This window comes from Rhipicephalus sanguineus, chromosome 2 (assembly GCF_013339695.2).
Source record: "Rhipicephalus sanguineus isolate Rsan-2018 chromosome 2, BIME_Rsan_1.4, whole genome shotgun sequence".
Taxonomy (NCBI): Eukaryota; Metazoa; Arthropoda; class Arachnida; order Ixodida; family Ixodidae; genus Rhipicephalus; species Rhipicephalus sanguineus.
Window position 1 is genome coordinate 80,421,390 of NC_051177.1, and position 16,074 is coordinate 80,437,463.

Here is a 16,074-nt window from a genome sequence, read left to right on the forward strand (position 1 = left end):
CATGCCAGCAATGTGGCTGGGCTAACGGTATTGAATTCCCTAGCTTCCCAAACTAATCAATAAAATGTCATCTCTCTTTCTCTTACCACCTCCAACTCGGAAGCAGCGAGAGCATAAGCATGATTGATGAGCTACGCGTACAACAATGTCGATTTCAACAACAGTGTTCAAAATATAGCGTGCAGTGGGACAAAGGCATCTGACACCGTCAAAAGGTTTGTTCATTGTACTGCGAAAAAAAAAATCTATTGGCATTGTACAAAGTTCACCTGTTTGTTTCTGGAAGAGTGAACATCGACGATATATAAGTTTCTTGATCACGCTATACTGTCAAAGCCGAAAGTAAAATTCGTGGTCCTCTGCCAACGTATCGAGTCTGGATTTGCAGGTAGCAGCAACACGATCTCCTTTATAGGTAAGCATTTTTAGGCACGCCATAGAAATTGAAAGAGGGAAACAAGTTCATCGGAAGCTTTCACTAAGCTGCGCAAAGCTGATACACAGCGAAGCTGATCGATGTCATGCTTATTTATTGCTGCACCGAGGTTGAACTTGGCTTTATCTAGGCAGAACTGTGGCACTCTCCCCCGAAGGACGTTCACGCGGCGTGTTTTGCAGAGGCGCACATCTTCCACCTGCTCGGTCCTGCCGTTGGGAAGAGCTCCTGCGGGACACGCAAGCCATGGCCGCGCTTCTCCGCTGACCGCACAGTCCTAAGAGTGGACAAGTTTGTGTTGAACCAAAGACGATCGCAGGTTTGACAAGAATGGCCAAATTCGAACGAGAGGAACTCACGCTGAAACCTTGCGTCGGCGCCATCAGCAGAAGCACGGGCTCGCTCCGCTTCTCGGTAGGCTGGATCTTGCCGTCGAGCACGCATGTAAACAGCATGCGTCTCGCGTATACGATCCCCGTGTTCTGGATCTTGCCGACGTAGTCTCTTCTGTTCTAATTCCCTGGACTACGATTTGGTTTCGTACTACTCATGGCTGCGTACGGTTTAGACGCGAGCTATACACTAGCTTTTATAATTCAGCACGCCGTCGTTTCTGTTGCCTTTTTCATTTTAGTGGACCAGTGGTGAGTAGTGGAATTTACCCAATTTCTGTCTAACATGCCCTCTAAGATGATGATAATTTTCAGCGATCGACTAACAAGGAACGATTTGCTAAAGAGCTTCTCTGTTAAAAAAGAGAGGGAGAAAAACGGCCATAAGGTTAGCCAGATCTTGCATGACTTGCAACACCCAAGTCTGACTTGGAGAAATTATAAGCAAAAAAGAAAATAATATTGGCTAGGGTTTAACTCCTGCAAACCTAGTTATCACGAGCGAAAGGCCTGTTTCACTTGGTTTTGCAAACACTACGCACACAGGCGGCGGCTGCTGTATCTTCGATCTTAAACTGAAGTTCGATGGTAGACTGGACAAGTGCCACGCTTCGATCTCTGCCCACTACTACGCTTGGTAAGCTGGGCTCCCATTGCTCTGGTGTTTCAGCAGGCAACTTTGCCTTTGCTTGAGATTTCGCAGCCGGCCGTTTAGTTATATTTAGTGCATTATTGGATTCAGCCTGTCGCTATCGCTGAAGCGCGCGACAGGCTGAATTGCCTTTCGCCTAGTCGCGTGGTACCGCAGCGGTGATGCTCCAAGCAAGCGCAGCTGCGACGCCCCTCCGCAACGCATCTCGTGGCGTGACTTGGAGTGAGAGAGACGCAGGGACGAAAGAGCAGCAGCTGCGGCTGTGGCGTCCGAGCTCGCCGAGAGCCAAGCGCAGGGTCCTCTTTCTCTGGCTCGCGCCTCGAGCCATGTGGCTCTTCTTTTGCCAAGGCTGGTCGTACGCGCCTTGCATCGCGCTTGTGCTTCGGTGACTCAAGCTCATTGCGACGCTATAGATGACTTTGCGATACATCCAGTGGTCAGTTTTCGCTCTAAGGGGTATAAGAACACTGTAAAAAAAATTTTGTCAAAATGACGGGAAAATCTTGGCAGCTCTATTTCCAAGCATATGGCCGTCAAAATGATGGCAGGCCGTCATTTTCAAATGATGGTAATATTTTATCATTTTGATGTCTTTCCCGTCAATTCAAAATACAAGCAAACCGTCAAATTGATAAAATGTAACTATCAAAATAACTGAAGGTCGTCATTTGCAAATGACGGTGTTCTTTCATTTTGACGTCTTTTTCATGAACTCAAAACACAACCGACCTGTCAGATTGATAACATTTCACCGTCATTTGCAAATGACGGTGTTCTTTCATTTTGACATCTTTTTCGTGAACTCAAAATACAACCGACCTGTACGTCTTTTTGTCAATGCTATTATGAGACCATCAATGTAGCATTTTCTCTGCGAGGTGACAAGAGACTCTCAACATGAAATGCAGCTGCATTGTTAGTATGATGGCCCAAGAGATGAAGTGTATTCTGTGTCACTATGAACTGTAGAGTGGTGTACCTCACCATGCGACCATCACTCGACATGGGTAGTACCTAATAAAATATGCATCGAAAGCTTTTGTCAATACTTGCACATTTATTATTCAAAGCGCTTTGATAAGGCTGAGCACCCTTGGTCCTATTCCGCTGCCTTTTCCTTTACCCCGCCTTTTGGTCCGGTTGATCTGTCCAATGTACCTGGAGTAAACAAAAAGAGAATGACAGAATAAATCCATGCGCCATAAACTATGCCAATCACATATTTGGGTTTCAGATGTGAAACGCCGGAAATGTATAAACTATGCTGCATTGTGTGAGAGACACTGTATGATGAAATCAAAGGACACCAGATAGAAATGCTGAGCAGCAAATGTGACCATATTTGTCGCATACTGAACTAGCTACATGTATATGCTCTGATGCATAATGTTCCCAAGTAAGCATGGAGGGTAATAACAAATATAAAATGTAAAAAGAGCCCACAGTTGCACAAACAAACCGTGTATTATTTCTAGTAACAGAAATAGCTGCTCATAATGTAGAGGGATAAACACATACTCTAAACCGTAATTCTGCAAGGTCATTTTGCTTCACTTCAGGAGCTCTGCCATGAATCGCATCTAGACCACTAAGTTCCAGTATAGGCTACATGCACACTTGTGGCAGCTGTCCACTTTTACAAACCTCATTATCATGCCCTGAAACTTGTTAAACATCAACACTGGTGAAATCTTGGCCTGCACTGCTAGGTGCTGCAAGATCTTCCTCACATTGTGTCACACTCTGTCTTGGACACACAATGCTGCCATGAAAGCAACTTACATGAGACGTGAATGATTTTGCACTTGAAAACACTTTTTTACAGTTTACAAAACAACAGGCAGTGGCAACACTAGAAGAAATATGCTTCTTAACGTGTCCAACCTCTTTAAAAAAAAAAAAGAAAACTTGACATCACGAAATATATGAGGACATCTAAATTCTTGTCCAGATGACACAGAAGCAACATCATCTCCAACATGACTGCGTGAAACAAGCACACGCAGTGCATTAAATGTTTTGAAATGTTTCGAGCAGCCCTGATTTACACATGCTACATTAACATTATGAACATTTGAATGAACTCTGTAGTGTCTCTCATATTTGTACAAGTTCTGCACTGCAGTCTCGCAAATGTGACAAGAAATCATGACATTGAGATGTGTTTCCATGAAATATACTTTAGAAGTATGCGCCTATGAGCTGACTTCGCTGACGAGGCAATATGTTGCAGCTGTGGCTTGGGTGCATGGGGTGAGTAGGCCTGCACATTAAATTTGAGGTATTAGTTCAGAGGACCCTATTTAGGGTCTGATTTGTCTTTACAAACGACACACGTGTCCTCAGAAATTTTAAAACACGGAGACAATAAATTCCAGAGATATTCAATACATACGTCGCTTCATGGAGCGTTAAAGTTGCAGTGACATCCACAGCCAAGTATGCTTGAGGTTGATATACACCTATGCCAGAAGGCTTATGCGCTGACAGTGGGGCAATACGTCGCAGCTGTGGCGTGGGTGCATGTAGGCAGTTGGCCTGCACATTAAACTTGAGGTACTAATTCAGAAGATCCCATTTAGGGTCTGGTCTTTCTTTACAAATGACACACACATGTCCTCAGCAATGTTAAAACACGCAGAAAAAAAAAAATTCCGAGATACTGAGTACATACCTCGCTTGGTCGAGTGCCAAAGTTGCAGTGATATCCACGGCCAAATATGATTGACGTTGACCTTTCAGACCTGTCCTGTGAACCTGAAATGATTGGAGCGATTAGCAGTCAGTCAATCACATCCATTCGATAGTTACATGCAGTAACTTGCATACTAACTTGCAAGCACTTGACAAATCCCTTAGCCTCCTCCTCACCCTGCTGTGTTTTAAATCCTTACACATGTCGAGAACATTGCAATTTAATCCAGTTTCTCCATTTTTACGCAGTGACAGCTGCTCGTTTGATAGGCGGCACTTTTAAAATATTCAGTCGGGGCACGCGCGTGGATGCTCTTGGTGTAATGCTTCTCAATACAAACTCCGTCTTTCGCGTCTTGGTCTTTTTTTTTTTTTTTCGCAATGCTTCAGCGCTCCCGTTCAGTGGCGTAGCCAGGGGTGGCACACCGGGCCCGTGCCCTCCCCGAATTTCTTTTGCATACAGAGCGAAAAATGACCATTTCAAGGAGGTGCCCCCAACCCCCGAAATGAAGGCGGTGCGCCCCCCCCCCCTACCCCTGAAAAAATTTCTCGCTACGCCCCTGCTCCCGTTTGCATGTTACAAGGTCACTTTCGATTGCGATTCGTGAATCAGAATAGAGCTGGCCAATCGCTATCGGATACCAACGTCTGCATCCTTTGCCGGGAAACGATCAAGAAACAGAGAGAGTAAATTGCACAAGAAATGCAGTTTTAAGCCACACTACAATACAAAAAAAAACTATTAATTTATAGTTGACGTGTACTTTTACGAATTAGCGACTATAGCATCCACATTATGCAAGTCGTCAGAGTTGCAGATGATCATGATCAGCATTAGCGCATGTATACCAACGAAAAGATGAAAAGCAAAAAGAAACAACTAAATAAAGTCTTATACTAATTGAGGACCCTATTGAGCATTTTTTTCAAGTGCTCTGAACGTACTCGGCCGTACATGGCGCACTAGAGTTCCTCCACTCGATCCCAGTCCTCGAACCGTTTTAACCACTTTCAATCGCCATCGAAAGTGCGCGAAAAGTGCACTCTACTCAAAAACGCGCGCCAATATTCCTCGTACGTTTGAGCTTTTTTTTTTTTTTTTCCACTGGAACATTTTTATTCATTCTTTTTCTTCTTTTATCACACTAGATGCAAGCTGACGCTTGAAAATTGCTGCACGTGGTTCAGCCTCGGTGCGAAAGCACATCGCTCGAATGCATACCGCAAAAAGCAGAACAGACGAGCGATGGGAGTCGCCTCCACAACGCGCGAAAACTAGAGCTTACTTCTTTGCTACACGCAAACGAAGTGCCTTGTTAAACCGTGCACAGCCGAAGGTGTAAACAGACGAAAGTAGTATATAAGTAGAACAGTACACTCACCTTTACACGTGCACTCGAGTTGAGGCTGCAGCTCCAAAGCACACACGCGCGTTGCACAGGCACTCGCACGCCACGCAAAAAAAAGACAAAATGGCGCACCAAACCGACATGGAAGAAGCACGCACAAAGATCGAAGAAACACGTTGGAATGTACCGGCGTACCAGCAGTACCCGCTCTCTCGGCTCTTTCTCTCTCTCTCCGGCGCCGTGGCGGCTCTGCCTCTGCCGCTCTGCCTCCTCCACTCTTTTTCTTGGAGAGGTAACCGCTGAGAGAGCGACGTGTCACGTGACGTACGGTAGCCAACCGAGGCGCGCTGGAACTTTCTCTCTCATTTTTCTCTCGTCTCTCTTTCTCTCCGCTCGCTCGTTGACAAGAGAGTCGCCGTCTTTCCCATTTGACGCCGACAGCTCGTCAAAAAAGATAAAGAGGTCGCTGTCAAAATGATGGCTCGTTTTAACAGTGAAGGTTACACACCCGCTCACGCAAGTATGCCCACTCTGCATGTGGTTGCAAATGGGGATGCTGTACACTGAGGATATAAACAGGAGGTGTTTGTAAAGGCGAGGTACAGCCGCGAAGCGTACGGCAATATTGCATTGGCTTGAAATAAAGGAAGAGGTAGCGGAGGCACTGTAAAAGAGTAAGTGGGCGCAATCATGAGCTTCAGCATTCTGCTCCGTTACGTAAGCCTGCTTCACTAACTGCACTGCTCCAAGCCGGGCGACGAGCAAGCAGGCGACGTTTGCAAGCTTTATCAGGCCTTGACTATGCTATAAATGCAAGATGGACGTAGTGGGTGGATTACATTGTTCCGTATCCACTTGCCATAAATGTCTTAGTAGAGAGAGAGAGAGAGACAGAGAGACAGAATTAAAATTTTTGCTGCAGATTGTCCTTTCGGAGAGGCGTCATTTGTCCAGAATGTATTGAGCTCTACAGCGTCCTCGGCCCTCGCAGCCACCTTAGCCGACCTTCGAAGTTGGAGCTGGCTCAGGCTCTCTCCCGAAGTTCGTTGGTGTAGTGTTGGGGGATTGAGCGGGAATTGTATGCAGCCTCTTATAATAAGTCGAAGAGTCCCATGTTCTCCGCATAGGTGGCATTGCGAGAATTGTGTAGGTGCCATGAGGTGATTTCTGGTTGGGTGGGGGATATGTTGAGTTGCAGAGCTCGGGGTAATATCTCCTGTTCTCTAGGTATTGTCATAATCGACCCTGCCATGATAATGTCATTGTCTGTTCTTGTTTTATTGCCAAAGCATTATATTTCCCATCAAGAGAAAAATCCGCGTTCTTCCGTCAAACGCCGACATTACCACCTGAGGACAATTAAACTCGTATGGCCAAGAGATGACACGTTTATGTCATCGCATGACGACATTTTTACGTCATCACGTGACGTCATTTCACGTCACGTCACATGAACGTCGAAGTATTACAAACGTAGGTGATGTCGCTACAACCAGACACGTCGTACTATGGCATTCAATGCGCTTGAGGGGGCTTGAGGGCCTCGGTAACTTTTTGTAGCCATCTGGCAACACAGGCCGTGCTGTAGTTTCGCGGCAAAAGGTGTTGGAGGCAACCAACTAAGTACGGAACCAACCGACCAGCCAAACTGTTCATCGCCGATTCATCATCGCCGATTGTGTAGGTTCAGGGGCATCCTTAGAAACACAAAATATGGTCCACTGGTTAATTTAGGTTAGGCTCTTTATGGATGTGGTGGAGGGATACATTATTGGATATATATGTGATCTTGTTGGCAGATTGGTAGGAGTCAAAGTGAAGCTGACCTACAATGGTGACGACGGGATAACAAGTGAACATTAGTCAGCTCACGTGCTCAGCGAGATCTTTGGGTAGGAGCTTCCGCGACGATGTGATCTTATTCCGGCTCTCAAGCAGAAAGAGTGCACGGCAGAAGTCAGTTTTTTGTCAGACGAGCAATGCCTTACGAACTTGTACGCGAGGGGGGGGGGGGGGGGGCAAGCCTGCCTCACTCCGTCGGCCGTATATATTTATATATATATATATATATATATATATATATATATATATATATATATATATATGAATAGAGAGAGAGAGAGAGAGAGACCAAGAGGAGAGAACTGAGAACTTCATTCGCACTTACTCTGATGCGATTTTTCATATACAGAGACAGAATTTGGTTAGCAGTGTTTAATGACAATTTGCAAAAAGTACAGTCACTTTCACGAAGCCGACGCTGGGAGAACCATACGTATACGTGTTATGCATGTAACACTATTACAAGCAACCCTTTTTACACATTATCCACACCACTTTATGCATGAATAGTGTTAATTCGATATGCGGTCTCCCGGTAGTATAGATTTTTATCATTCAATAAAATTTCGTTACCGTCTAGAAGCTGCTCACTTATAATTGCGTTTTTTAATGTATACGTCGCAGTGACTGCACCTTTGCTTTTCTGTAATTAGTACTACACTTTCTCGCACATGTTCAAGTTTCAGTATTTTATATTTTGCAAGTTTGCTGCTAGTCTAAACAGTGTTTCTAGCGCATTGTTATTATTACGGTTAATATATCACTACTATTCTTAACTTTTAAAGCACAATTTTTAAAGTAAGAATTTGTGGTATTGGGGCCGTAGTATTTTCTTGATACTAATCGTATTTGTATTTGCAACAGTGCTGGGAGGGCCTTCCTGCCCCTCCAAGTACATAAGCCTATGCAAATAGTGTAAGCACAACTTTTGTTTGAAAAAAATGTGGGTGATTAAAACGTTAGACGGACCCGCATTGTTTCCTTCCGTATTGGTCGTAAGCTGTTCATGATTAGTCGAAATTTTCTGGGTCATGCACGCAGCACCTGCACGTAACGCGATGCAATGACCTCGAAATCATCCATCACGTAATGACCACTCATGCGCGACTACATAAAAAAATAAGAGAGTCACTATTTTCAATACAGTATATTTTTGACTATTGGTTCTGCGCCATTCGTCAAAATGTTTGGTGTGCCATAAAATTGCGTGGTTGTAACGCGACGTCACAAATCTGTGGAGCCTGGCGGTGTTAAAATGACGTGTACGCACTAAACAGCACAACAACACATAAACTTTTTTCCAATAGGCCGACAATTTCTCATTCTTAATGTAGTTCGAAAAGGCTGCCTGCCGATCCCATTGGCAATGGCTATTTATAGCAGCTGACGAGACGAATTGCTATGAGTATAATACATATTTTTAGTTGTAGTACAACGATGTTGAGCTGTTTCAGCGCGTATTCAACGCTGTGAACTCGTCGTTGCTGAGAGAAAGGGAGGGAGGAAGAGAAATAAACAGCACTGCCCGTGTGTGCTTCTTTGCCGTCCACGTTGTATTTTAACCTGTACAAGTCAATTCGAGATATCTCAAGACCAACTAGCCTGGCTTTCCATTCAGTCGCAGTCCAGAAAACCGTGGACCTTTACCATTTCCCTGACGCGGTAGATCAAGCTGCGGGACAAGCATGAAAGCTGGGCTTCCCGATGTACTCAAGTCCACTGCCGTATTCCTCAGCTTGTTTGAAGTCGCCGCGATCGCTGCAAGCTACCAAGTGATAAGGAAAGCGAAGCACATTAATCGGAAACAAAAGCGGAAGCCTTCTTTAGCTCCCCCATTGCGGCACAACTAAAACACACAACCATTCTGCACACTCGGCGACTGATAGCAAATTGGATATAAAGCAACGGTGATGCTATTCCTTGCCGATGAAAAAAATATTAATTTACTGAAACAAGAAGACCGTTTGATCGGTCCATAAAGCGTTTACTGGTTCCTGCCCGTATTTCCGTCATCGATTACGTAAATTTTAGGCCAGGCAGAGCAGACGAAAATCAGGACAGAGTGCTCTAACGTTTTACAGCCGTATACTCAGCGATAGCCTTTTCTGCAATGCTGTAGCGAAAAGCGCGAAAGCGTCGCATAGGCGGCCTGCGCCGCAGAGAACCTACAGCTTGTGGTCGTGATACACGGAAGAAAATCTCCACTGCAGAAGCGTAGGATAAATTTCATTGTATAAAATAAGTGATTGCTGTGTAGAAGTAAATCTTCGCCTCAGTTGATGGTTTCCCATTGTGCTTTCGACACTGACCACTGTCGAAAGTGGGGGGCCTCCGCCCCCTTAATTTTTCCCAGTGAGGGGGCTAGCGCCCCCCTTGCCCCCCCCCCCCCCCCCCGGTAGATACGCCTATGCATATGAGTAATCCATAAGAATCAAACGGTCAGTTTTTGTCATGCGAGATAGATGCAGGCACGCCATGGGCGTCTGCACATGGACCTATCTTCGGTTCAACCATATTTAAACCTCGTGATTACTACCATTGCAAGTGACACGTAGGTTTAGTTAGCCGTTAAAGGTTGACGGACATGGCACCTAAGTTACGACGTATTTATATGTATTAACGTATGTCCACCTAGCGTTAACGTTAACGACCAGAGGGTGTTGTCTTAATGCGTTTTGTCCCATTTTGTGCTTCAAGGGTGGACTTTTTCCGATGTGACCGATTACGTTAAGTATTAGGTCTAGCATTAGGTACCATCAAAAATGCAATCTGTTCTTGCGGTAATCACCTGGCTCGCTCAATTACCACATCATTTCTCTTGGGTGCTTGTCTCCTTTTGATAGTCCTGACATATTTTTATCGTTTAATCATTTGTACCACGTTCTACTAAATAAATATTCACGTGTCACTAAACTTCCGGCATTCACATATTTCATTACATATGGAATGCTAGATTTCTTCTACATTTAGACTGCGTGATCTTCATAAAGGGAAAGGTGTTATAATACTATGAAAAAACGCAAGACTTATTTACATGGTAATAAACGCAAGCCGCTCTCCAACTTTGCCATAAAACAAGTTAAAAAAACGAGATAGTGTTGCCTCGCTTGGAAAAAAAACTTAAGTGATAGTTTGACGAAGAAAACTGAAAGATAAATGAATGCCACCTTGACACGCGCAATTAACCGCCTCCATTGCTAAGCACCACGTTTGATTAATAATGGGTGTCCTGAAGCTCATGAGTAATTAAGGATAATTGCACTTCATCCCTGACTTATATATATCTTAAGTATAGAAGAAAAAGTTTCTGGACATGTAAACTGGGAGCACTTGAAAAACAGAAAGAAAATTCTGACTTATCCAACCCCGTGAGGCAATCGATGTTGAGCGATGTATCTGGCTACGGCACATGGTTTTGCATTGAGCCAAGGGTCTTTTGTAATCATGTTGTTGTAACCGACGTCTTTTGTAAATCATGTTATTGTGTGCGTGACCCTAGCGTACCTGACACGCCGACTGCGATGCGATGCCTAAGGGCTAGCTTATTAGTCCGACATAACGTCGGCACTCGCGCGCGAGTGCAGACGCCAGGTACACAGCGGGAGACATGAACTATCTGACGATCTGTCTCGTAACCAGCGTTCGTCGGAGCATTCCAAAAGCGTTAAGCAAGGCTAGTGAATCAGAGGCGACGTAATACTCATATCTTATTATTTGAAAAGCTTTTTTAGGGGCGAAGCTCCTTATGCCGTGGGTCTGTCCATCCTCCGTTTGTAGGTTTGTTTGTAGTAGCCACCTCTAGTTCGTGAGAAGCGCGCGTTCTGGTATGCAGTAGAAGAAGAAGACGACGTTGACGAGTGACACTCTCGTGCGTGTTTGCCTGTGTGGCATTCTTCCTTCTTTATTGCGCGCGTTCTGCTATGCAATAGAAGAAGAAGACGACGTTGACGAGTGACACTCTCGTTGCGTGTTCGCCTGTGTGGCGTTATTTCTTCTTTACTACGTCTCGTGTTTTCAACAACACCCGAGGACAACATTTCAGAAGCAACGCGCCATGAGGCTCCCTCTTGGCACGCTTTCTCTTTAGCTCGGAGTCGCCAGATGGAAGACAAGGCTGCGGAACGGAGGGCTCGGAAGGCGGCGGCAGCGCGCGCTCGCAGATAGAATCCTGAGGTGAGAGCCCGCGAGGCCGAAGCTGCTCGACAAGCTGCACGGCTGCGGTGCGAAGACCCCGCCGTTCGAGCCCGCGAGGCCGAAGCTGCACGGCTGCGGCGCGAATCGGATCTTCAAAATGTGAAGGACCGTGAAGCGGCGAGAAAGCGCGCGTACCGGCAAGCAGAGCCCGAGGCTGTGCGAGCACGTGAAGTGGCTGCAAAACGCATCAGGCGGGCTCTGCCCGAAGGCACCGACGCGCGCTTCCAGCGGGACTTCCTTGATAACAGTTTCGGCCATAGTTGCGGTGTGTGCGACAGATTGCGGTTCTCAAACAATCTAGTCACAATATCTTCCATCAAGAAGGACCACGCTCGCGCCAATGCCAATGCAGCGCGAGTTCGCTTCGCCCCACTCATCATTATTCACCACGTGGATATGCTGTGATTTTTTTTTTTAAGCTGTGGCGCCTGGAGTGACCCTTCTGCGTCTCCTGCCGTGTGGTGGCATTCGACGCTTTATTACCCCGACGAGTCGGCTTATTACCACCGTCTTTGTGCTGTCGTAGCCATTTCGTCAACTTAGTATATAGCAAACTTTATAGAGCGTGGCATTAGTGTATGACGAACATAAACCACAGGTCATAACATAAAAATCATGACACTTAGGTCACGTAAATCATGATCTAACCACATGCGTGTCTGTGCTCTCATGACCGTGTGATTAGCTTTATGTATACCACAATTTGCACAGCACGACACGAATGTATGACGAAGATAAGTGCATGTCATGAGAAGAATATCATTACTCCCGTGTCTTGCACGCCGCCTGCTTCGCGTGACATCTATTCCCACAGCAGATCGGAATCACTGCATCGGAGGCGTGGTTTTAACGTTAGGTGCGTGGGGCTTTCGTCTGCGTTTCGTGCTTCGCGGTGGCGTTCAACGCACTGTTTTCTCGGCATTCCACATCGTTAGAGGGTACAGAAATACTGTGCGTCTCAAAGGCAGTTTTCAAACTGAAAGGAAATCTAGGAGCTCTGGGGGCGACGACCTCTAAAGCGCCCTTCGCGCCGTCTCGCAGGTGAACACGCTGAAGCACCCCCAACCTCTGCGTACCGCCGGCGCTAAATGATGTATATAAATAACTCGCCGCAGAAAAATAGCATGCTGGAGTATGCATGGCCTGTGGTTGAGTTGTCTACCGCTGCGCGCTGCGGAACGAGGGGTATGCGGTTCGAATCCTGGTCGTGCGCCTCGGATTTTTTTCTTCTGATTTATTTTTCTTTATGACATTTTTCAACATCTAAATTTATATACATATACGGAACGTGACGGCGACGGCAAGGAACGGACGAGACTGTCGATATAATTGCTGTCGCAACGAAATTTACATTACGTGTATTTCTTCTAACTTGTGACATGTCAATCGTCTTTGTCACATGTGTACGTGTCAGGCAAAGCTAATTATGAAAATATATGCCCATTGTATGAAACGGTTAAATTAAACTCACGACATTCGAAGATAGATAGATAGATAGATAGATAGATAGATAGATAGATAGATAGATAGATAGATAGATAGATAGATAGATAGATAGATAGATAGATAGATAGATAGATAGATAGATAGATAGATAGATAGATATCCTATTTTAAAGTGTATGCTTGAGACCAACAACTTGCGTAATATTGCGAAATCATCAATTGACCTGCTGCTTTGTAAATTGTACTTTGCCTGTAGAACAACGCTGTACTAAGGTGAAAAGCACAAGCTGAACCATGCATACAGTTCGGATGAACAAAGTTCGAGCGGCCAATGAAAAAGCTGGAAACGGCAGTGGCCCTCTGCTTAGTTCCACACAATATTGTTTTGAAATATATTCGTTATGTGTTTTCTTGTCATATTATTACTATTTTGAAATTTGTCCACTTAACAATCACTCGCGAAATATTGCGGAATCGTAAGTGAACCTACTGTTCTGTGAAGCGTGCTTCGTCTGTAGAAGAATCCTGTACTAAGGTGAAAAGCACAAGCTGAACCGTGCATAAAGCGCATCTGAACAAAGTGGGAGCGGCTGATTAAAAAGCTGGAAGCGGCCGTGGCCTTCTGTTTAGTTCTACACACTAGTGCTATGAAATATATAGCTAACATGTTGTTGTTGTTAATAAATGCGAAGCATTGCTTAGCGAACCCAAGGCATTTTGAGCGTTTCTATCTATCTATCTATCTATCTATCTATCTATCTATCTATCTATCTATCTATCTATCTATCTATCTATCTATCTATCTATCTATCTATCTATCTATCTATCTATCTATCTATCTATCTATCTATCTATCTATCTATCTATCTATCTATCTATCTATCTATCTATCTATCTATCTATCTATCTATCTATCTATCTATCTATCTATCTATCTATCTATCTATCTAGCCGCCTACATATGGGTGCTCTCGTGATCGCCTCCTTAACTTGGTGTAGACCAAAATTGGCATGGTAGGGTAAGAGGATTTGCCGCATCTGGCTGTCTGGTGATGACATGAATAACGTGAAAATCCTGCCGCGTACGTCGTCAAACCATTTCCTCCAGACACGTCTGGCACATACCCGTTTACCGCGAGCCGTGGAGTACGGCTATGCGCCACAGATGATTGGCAGTTTCCATCTACACAGGAACGGCGAAAACAGTGATTGGCGAGAACGTTAACAAAAACCGACATCGGCAGCGTTGTGCCGACGAATACAAAGAATAAAAATTAGAATATCAGCGGGAATTTAACCCACGCATTGTGAGTGGCAGTCAAGTATTCTACCACAGAACCACGCCAGTCTGGATGCTGCTTTGCAAAAACACCGTATGCAGACTATTGTCGGTGCAACGTGAATTGCGGTTGTGGAGCTGGCTATCTAATTTTATAACAAAGCAATAAACACAACGTATGGGCTCTTACGATGCAGGCGTCACCTCAGGTTAACGCCTGTAGTTCCAGTGTTGGCTCCGCTTTTATAACAGTCTAACAAACATTACATTCGTATTCCTATGGTTCAGCAAGCTATTCAAGTGTTGCCAGACCCCGGAGGAATACACTAACGAAAGTTGCGTATGGTATGCACATCATCACACCGTAAAGTGCACTTTGTATAGATAATACCGAGGTATGTGCTCTAACGTAAGTGCTGACGTTACGTCAGACAATAAGTTACCCTTTAAACGCCAGTGTCGTCGACGTGCTTGGTAAGCCGACGATGTGCACACAACTACTACACTTAGAAAAACTCGTCGATCCCCCTCGTAACGCTTGGCCCAAAGTCAAAAATGCCGCATAAAACTACTCGCTGACATCGTCGCGTGAAACCGATTCTCACAAGGCGTAGGATCCGCCAATTTGTTTTTTTTTTCATATTTATACTACTTTAAAATTTATCCACTGACCTGGCTTATCTATCTTATCTGGTACAGGCAACCTTCCATTTCAAGCTATTTGTCAGAACTTTTCGACATACATGCCCATGCTCCAGGGTTTATCGGCAGGCAGCGGGCAGGGACCTTCGTGTAATCGCACATTTTTTTTTTTCTAGTGAGCTGCAAAGATAAGCTGCAACAGTATCTCAGAGATATCTCGAAATTTCGACGCCGCAGTTGATCTGTCCCGACTGCGGAACTTGTCTCATACCACGTGAGTTCAATACCTTTTTTGTATGTGCGTGTAGTCCTAATATAACGCGATAGCGCGACGTGCGGCGGCGTTGCGTTCAATTTTTGGTCACGCTTTCCGTCCTCGCGCCTCCGTCGCGCGCGATACCCTTTCCGTCCCCATCCTTGCCCGCCGTGGCATGCTGTCGGCGGTTTGAATCAATACGCCGCGGCGCTATAGTCGCCCCGTGCTAACGCGGGACCCGCTCAGTCGGAGCGCAGCCGCGGGCATGTGACGTAGGCGCCCGCTGATGCCGCTCTCAGAGAGCTTCCAAAGCAACCCGGTAAACGGGCTCACAGCTCCGGCGCTGAGCACGTGGTTTTGGCGTCGCACGGACGCGGCAGCATAGAGAGAGCTCGCTCCGAAGGCCTCTGGGGCGTCGTTTATAGCGTTTTGTCTCGTCACGGCGTGCGTGTCGACACCTGCCGGTGTGTTGAAGACGGATGACGCTACAGTACTCGTTATGCTGAAACTTTGGGCCGTTCTCTCGCGGCCTCGCTGCAGCGGTGTCATTTTTTATCGGTGAACGTGAGCGGCAACTTCAAACGCGACGTTGTCGCCAGTGCAGTGTGTGCAGTGCAGTGTTTCGGTGCGCGTCTTTCTGGAGTGGCCGTCGGGTTTGCGATCACGCCAGAATGAACGGGTGGTGAGCTTGAAGTGCCCAGTATCGCTTGTCATCCGCGGAGAGTACACTGTACATGAAACTTACAAAGCTTTTTTTATTAGATATAGTGGTAACGTTAACTAGTGCAGATATTTCGTACTTTACAGCGAGGGACGCACAAAGATTTGATCTTTGCAACACCCGTAGCTTCGCGACGGTCAACCACAATCTCGTGCTGCCGAATTTTCTGAAC

General features: G+C 45.6%; 1 long non-coding RNA gene across 1 annotated transcript; it reads right to left on the minus strand.

Moving 5' to 3' along the window:
- Nucleotides 1–2,338: 2,338 nt before the first annotated feature.
- LOC119383233 (uncharacterized) lies at nucleotides 2,339–5,752 on the minus strand. The gene is made up of 3 exons (XR_005181635.2): nucleotides 5,557–5,752; nucleotides 4,155–4,237; nucleotides 2,339–2,638 (listed from the first exon to the last, which is right to left on the minus strand). It is a non-coding gene; the product is annotated as an uncharacterized LOC119383233 (long non-coding RNA).
- Nucleotides 5,753–16,074: the final 10,322 nt, after the last annotated feature.